This window comes from Cannabis sativa, chromosome 6, assembly GCF_029168945.1.
Source record: "Cannabis sativa cultivar Pink pepper isolate KNU-18-1 chromosome 6, ASM2916894v1, whole genome shotgun sequence".
NCBI lineage: Eukaryota > Viridiplantae > Streptophyta > Magnoliopsida > Rosales > Cannabaceae > Cannabis > Cannabis sativa.
In genome coordinates this window covers 60,997,996-61,003,995 of record NC_083606.1, presented here as the reverse complement: position 1 = coordinate 61,003,995, position 6,000 = coordinate 60,997,996, and positions in this window count along the sequence as shown.

The following is a 6,000-nucleotide window of genomic DNA, read 5'->3' as shown; positions in this document are numbered from 1 at the left end:
AAGTACTATAGAAATGACTCAATGTGCAGCACAGAGAAAAAAACCATAAACAATAGAGACAAATCATGAGTAATAGATATATGTAAATATTACATTTCAATTCTCAACATGTTTTGCCATATGATTACTATTGTAAACAAACTTAATCAAAATTACTACTATAGAATCTCAATCTCAGACATTGAAACAAATAATTGCATCAATATTTGAAGCTAAACAAATCAAACTCATTAATCATTGAAACAATACACTACAAATTCAAAGCGTTAAACAAATAAAAAAAACAAAATGTATTATAACTGATTAAGAACATAAACCCATTAATTATTGTTGAGCTAAGTGATATAAAAATAACTCAAAATACCTTTGCTAAATCATCTGGATGCATGTCGATTAGGTTCGTTGGCCAAGCTACAAAATTGTTCACAGCTAAACCAACTGTATTGAAGCCTTCATGCTCTATAGGGCATGGGAGAATGGCATTTTCTTCAACCACCTTCTCAATAAAGACACGTTTAAAATCAGCAAACTTCTTTTTTACTCCATGTATTCTAATATTGCCTTCTTTATATGCCTTTTCAAGTTTCACATAACCTGATGCAACTAAGACTAGATCTTTTTCTTTGGGATCAATCACGTACATATCACACCTCAATCTCTTCATTTGCAAACAAAATAAGAGACAAACAAAATTTATTTGAAAAAGAAATTAAATAATTATGACATGAAAATTAAGCATGCATTATGAAAATCATTTTAAAAAGCAAGTAAATAATACATTATCAGAATTAACTAGAGATGGTGCTGGTGGAGCAGCTGCACTGGTTGTGGCTGGTGGAGCAACAAGTGGTGGTGTTGGAACAGAAGCAGTATGATCACACATGGCAACTAGTGGAGCAGAGGCCTTGGGAGTTGGTGGAGTAGAGGCCTTGGCAGCTGGTGGAGCAGAGGCCCCTGCAGCTGGTGTTGCTCCTAGAACTGAGGTAACAACAGGAAAAGCTGGTTCGTTGGATGCTCCCCCAACACCTAAACCAGATGCATGTGAGGTATCAGCAACACCACTTTGACTTTGGACTATTTCGAGGAGTTGCTTTAATAATTCGTCTTGCCTACGACCCTGTTCTTTTGACTCTTGAAGTCGCTTCTCCACCTCACTCAGGTGATCATTGTCATTGACTCTTTTTCTTTAAGGATGTGGAGTTTTGAAAAACTGTGCTTGTGTGATGCCACGCCCTATTCCTCTAACACGTCCTCAATGTTATTCTGTTCCCAATGCTAGAGTGAGTATGTCTTTTGAGCCTTCTACTAACACTATCCCCTCCTCAACTTGCTTTCGTATCTCAGCCTACATTTAAGAAAGTAAAATTAGTAAGAATTTGAACAACATAAAAGTGTTTAAGAATTTGATTGCCCCATGTATTCATAGTACAGAATACTAAAAGATAGAGAGTTGGATTCAAGTTATTGAAGTCTGAACTTCCATCCCGGAGTTCCTAAAGTCCACCTGGGCACAGGGCTAGGGACCCCTCCTAGGCTGATTTCTTATAATTCAAAACTACTCAACTCCGAGATATCATCTTTCTTACCGCATGTCAAATATCAATGTCCACATTATCAGGGCTACTTTTGGTGTAAATAAGTAGGTAAGGTTACACTCTAATCTTCCTCCTTTTTATATTATCTATTTTAAAAATAATATTCAAACATAACGTATCTTTTTAGATTGTCCTATTATGTGAGATTGTTTTTAATTATGGAGCTATATTAAGCATATAGGCAGATTTTAAGTATGGAGTGTGTGGAAAGTTATGATTTAAATAGAATTGGATATAAATTAGATATAAGTACACAATTTGATATGTTTGTGGGGATTATAATTAAATATAATTATATTTAGTAATTATTAAATATAATATTATTTTTCTATATAATTACTAATTATTTTCTCAAACATTAACAATTCATATATAATTACTACATCATTTCATATATAATTACTATATTATATTTATCTCGTCTTACACAGAAACTTTTAAATACACTCCAAATATATATATTAAAAGTTATTTAAGATTTTTATCCTTCAAACTATGACCTATGTATAATTATACCCGTAAACTTTTCAGCCTGTTAAAAATGCTCTCTGAATTATTCACAGTGTTGTAAATTGATCATTCTGTCAAGTTTTATCACACATAGCAAACAGAATAATGACATAGATAATTAGACAATTGTCATTTACCACATCAACACCATACATGCAATTAATTTTTTAATTGAGTTTTACGTAATTTTTTTAATCGATAATTGATTTTTAATAGAATAATTAGCAATTTGTTTCTTGAACTTTCAACAATACTGATTCTGTCCTCTAAAATATACGGCTTGTTAAGAACCCCCTTATTGCCCCTGATTTTGCCCAAAATACGTGAACCAACCGTATGATGACACGTGGATGGAAAGGATTTAGCATTTGAATAAAATAGCTAAGTCTCCTTTAGCGCAGGATTACCTTAGACATGCCTCCCAGAGAAGGCATGTAAATCCCCTATGCTCCTGGAGAGCAAGATTGCAACAAAGCATCTCCGGGTGGTGTCAGATCCTGTCTGAACAGTCATCTCACATTTAATGCCGCATGGGAGGAGGCGTATTGAAACTGCCATACGTAATAAAGTCTGACGGCACAACCCCCAATCTGTACCTACTAGGCTATGATCAATAAAGTCTAGTGACGGCTACTCTGTGAGGAATCACATCAGTCAAAAAGGATTAAGGACTGCCCTCATAAAATCCCTACAGAACCTAGGGATTAGACCATGCATTACCTATGATAAATTCATTGGGAATGTGTGGCTTTACTGATGGTTACAGGAATACATGTACCTTAATTCTAGGGATCACCCCACAAAAATACTATAAATACCCCCCAAACTCATTAAAGAGGGGTCGAGAATTCTGGGTTTCATAAGAACTAGAAGAGGAAAAATCCACCAAGAACATTCTCTGTAATAAATACTATCATAAATATACAGACTCGTGGACTAAGGCTCATTAACGCCCCAACCACGTAAAAATCTCTCTCTTAATTTCTTATAGCTCTCTAAATTATTATTATTATATTGGTTGTCGAAAACCTCGGTCAACATTTTGGTGCTTTCATTGAGAGCTGAAGGAAGCGTCTGAAACTAGATAGTACATTACAACAAAACAACAATGGTGGAGACTCGAAGCACACGTCAACCTCGCCCTCTTCAAGACGCTCAAGATCCAAATGATGAGGATGTGGCCTCAAGAGCAACTGTGGGTTCTGAGGAAGAAGAAGGAGCCCCTGATAACGACTACGAAGGAAACTTCGATGAGTACGCCTACGACGAAGGTAGCTACTCAGAGCTGGTACTCTTAAGGCAAAAGGCTGTTGATCACGAAGCTGAAATTGCAGCCCAAAAAGAGCAAAACTAAAAGATGCAAGAGGTAATGCTGGCCATGCAAAAAGCCATGGAGGCAGCAGGGATCCACGTGCATCCTAAAGCCATCCCTGCTGGACTTCGAAAGGAACAAGAGGAATCCTCGCCAAGTACCCAAAAGCAGAAATCTAGGGAACCAAGCCCTATAAGGTATCTCGCCAAAGGGAACCAAAAGAAAAACCCCACTTCCACTCCTGGGAAAAAGAAAAAGGTGCAGGATCCGCGAAAGGTCCGCTCGGATTTCCCGAAAGGGAAAGGTCCGCAGAGGGGAAAACTCCAAAAAGGGAGTCTTGGCCCTCAAGATCGAGAGGACCGAAAGAGCGTTTCCGTGCACCAAGAGCCCGGAGGGAGAGGAAGAAGGGGGCAGAAATGTCCTCCCATTGATCTGAGAAATCAGATTAACGGGAACCAAGGTGACCTCCAGGATCATCTTGACCAAAAGAAATACGGACCTGCGTTCTCCATGGGGACGTTGAACGAAGGAATCATGGCAGAACTTGCCATACTCCGAAAAGACATCACCCGAGTCTCCCTGAGACAGAAAGGCGACGACTCCGACTCTAATTGTGAGGACCGAGAGCCATGTGCCAGACATATCCTGGAAGCAGAGCTCCCCAAAAATTTTAAGATGCTAGAGATGGCAGCTTATACTGGGAACTCTAATCCAAGTGATCACAGTCATGAGGGTCAGCAATGACGCCAAGTGTTTGTGCTTCCCGCTTACTCTAAGCGAATATGCGGAGGAATAGTTTAAGAAACTGGAGCCAGGATCCGTGGATTGCTGGAATAAGTTGCAAACCAGCTTCCGGAGACAGTTTGTCGCAGCAAGGAAAGTCAATCTGGAGGTCAGCGCCTTGACTAACATCAAGCAGCTACCTACGGAGACACTGGAAAATTTCATCAAGAGGTTCATGGAAGAAGCCTCTAAAACAAAGAAAGTAGATGACGGACAACAGCTTGCTCTCCTCCAAGCAGGCATCCGTACGGGGACTCCATTCTGGAACGAGTTACAACAAGAAGGAGCTTCAAACCTTCAAGACTTCCAGAAGAGAGTCCAGAAATACATTAACCTTGAAGAGGCCCAAATAGTGGCCTATGGAGGATATTATCCCACCGGGATTGCAGGATATGTGCCCGGAGCCCAGCTCTCAGGCACTGTGCCAGCAGCAACTCCACCAATGAGCGGCGTACAGTTTTCTGCTACTCCCGGATATAGCCAAGGCCAGGCCTCGGCCCCCGCATCTCCCATTTTGGAAATCCCTCAGGGATAAATGGACAAGCCCCCTCGCATTCCGCTCCGACAGCAAGTTTAGCCGGTCCTTCCCAGGGCTCAAGGAGTAAAAGGTCCTCCAAAGGCAGCACCCGGACGACGGATAAGCAACAAAAAAGGGGGTATAATCCCCAATATACTCAGTATACGGAGTTAACGGACTCCCAGGAACGTGTATATTTTGCTACTAGGCAAAATACGCACTACCGGAGACCGCCTCCTTTGTACAAAGACAGCTCCCGGAGGAATCCCAATAAGAGATGCGAGTACCACAACGACATCGGGCACAACAACAATGAATGCGAAAATCTCAAAGACGAGATTGAAAACTTGATCCGATTGGGACACCTCTACGAGTGGATCAAGAACCGGTTGCCCCATCGCAACCCGGGTCAGGCGGCTGGAGCTTTGCCGCAAGGAGCACCAAGGGGTGCAGCAGGAGTACTGGCTCCAGTTGTTCCCCCCGGAGATGTCCAACATATTCCCGGCCTGCCACCTAGACCCAACGGGAGAGTGGCTATGATCTCGGGAGGACCCCACATCGGAGGAACTACCCGCAAGGAGCTGAAACAGTACGCAGGGGCCGTGAAACACGATGAGGTTTGGGAAGTTACTCAACTCCCAGCTCAAAGGCCCTGGCTAATGGATCAACCTATTACATTCACGAAAGAAGACGCTAAAACAGTGCGACCATGACCTGTTGGTCATAGAGACCCCCATTGCCAATAAGACCGTGGCCAGAGTCTTGATCGACAATGGGAGTTCCGTGAATCTGCTGTTCAAAGAGGCCTTCACTGCAATAGGCCTAACGGACCGAGACCTTTCACCAAGTGGTTCCCAACTCACAGGGTTCAATGGAACAACACTTATCCCTATGGGAAAAGTGAGGCTTCCCATCACCTTGTGCCCGGACACACCCCAGAGCACTTTCATATACTGCACATTTGTGGTGGTGGACTGCCCGACAGCCTATAACGCAATCCTCGGCCGACCGACCTTGGTGGACTTTGGTGCAGTCACGTCAATACGACACTTGTGCCTGAAATTCCCAACACAGGAGGCTGGGATAGGGACCGTGAGGGGAAACCAAGGGGAGGCTAGGCAGTGCTATAATGTTGCTGCCCACCTACCTGTGTTGATGGTCCGGGAAATTATTGAGCCAGAAATGGCAGAAAAAGATGAGTTGGATCCCCGTATGGGATCCGAGAAAATTGTAGAACCAATGGAGGACGTCGAGGAAGTGTCGGTCTGCGACCTTGACTCCAC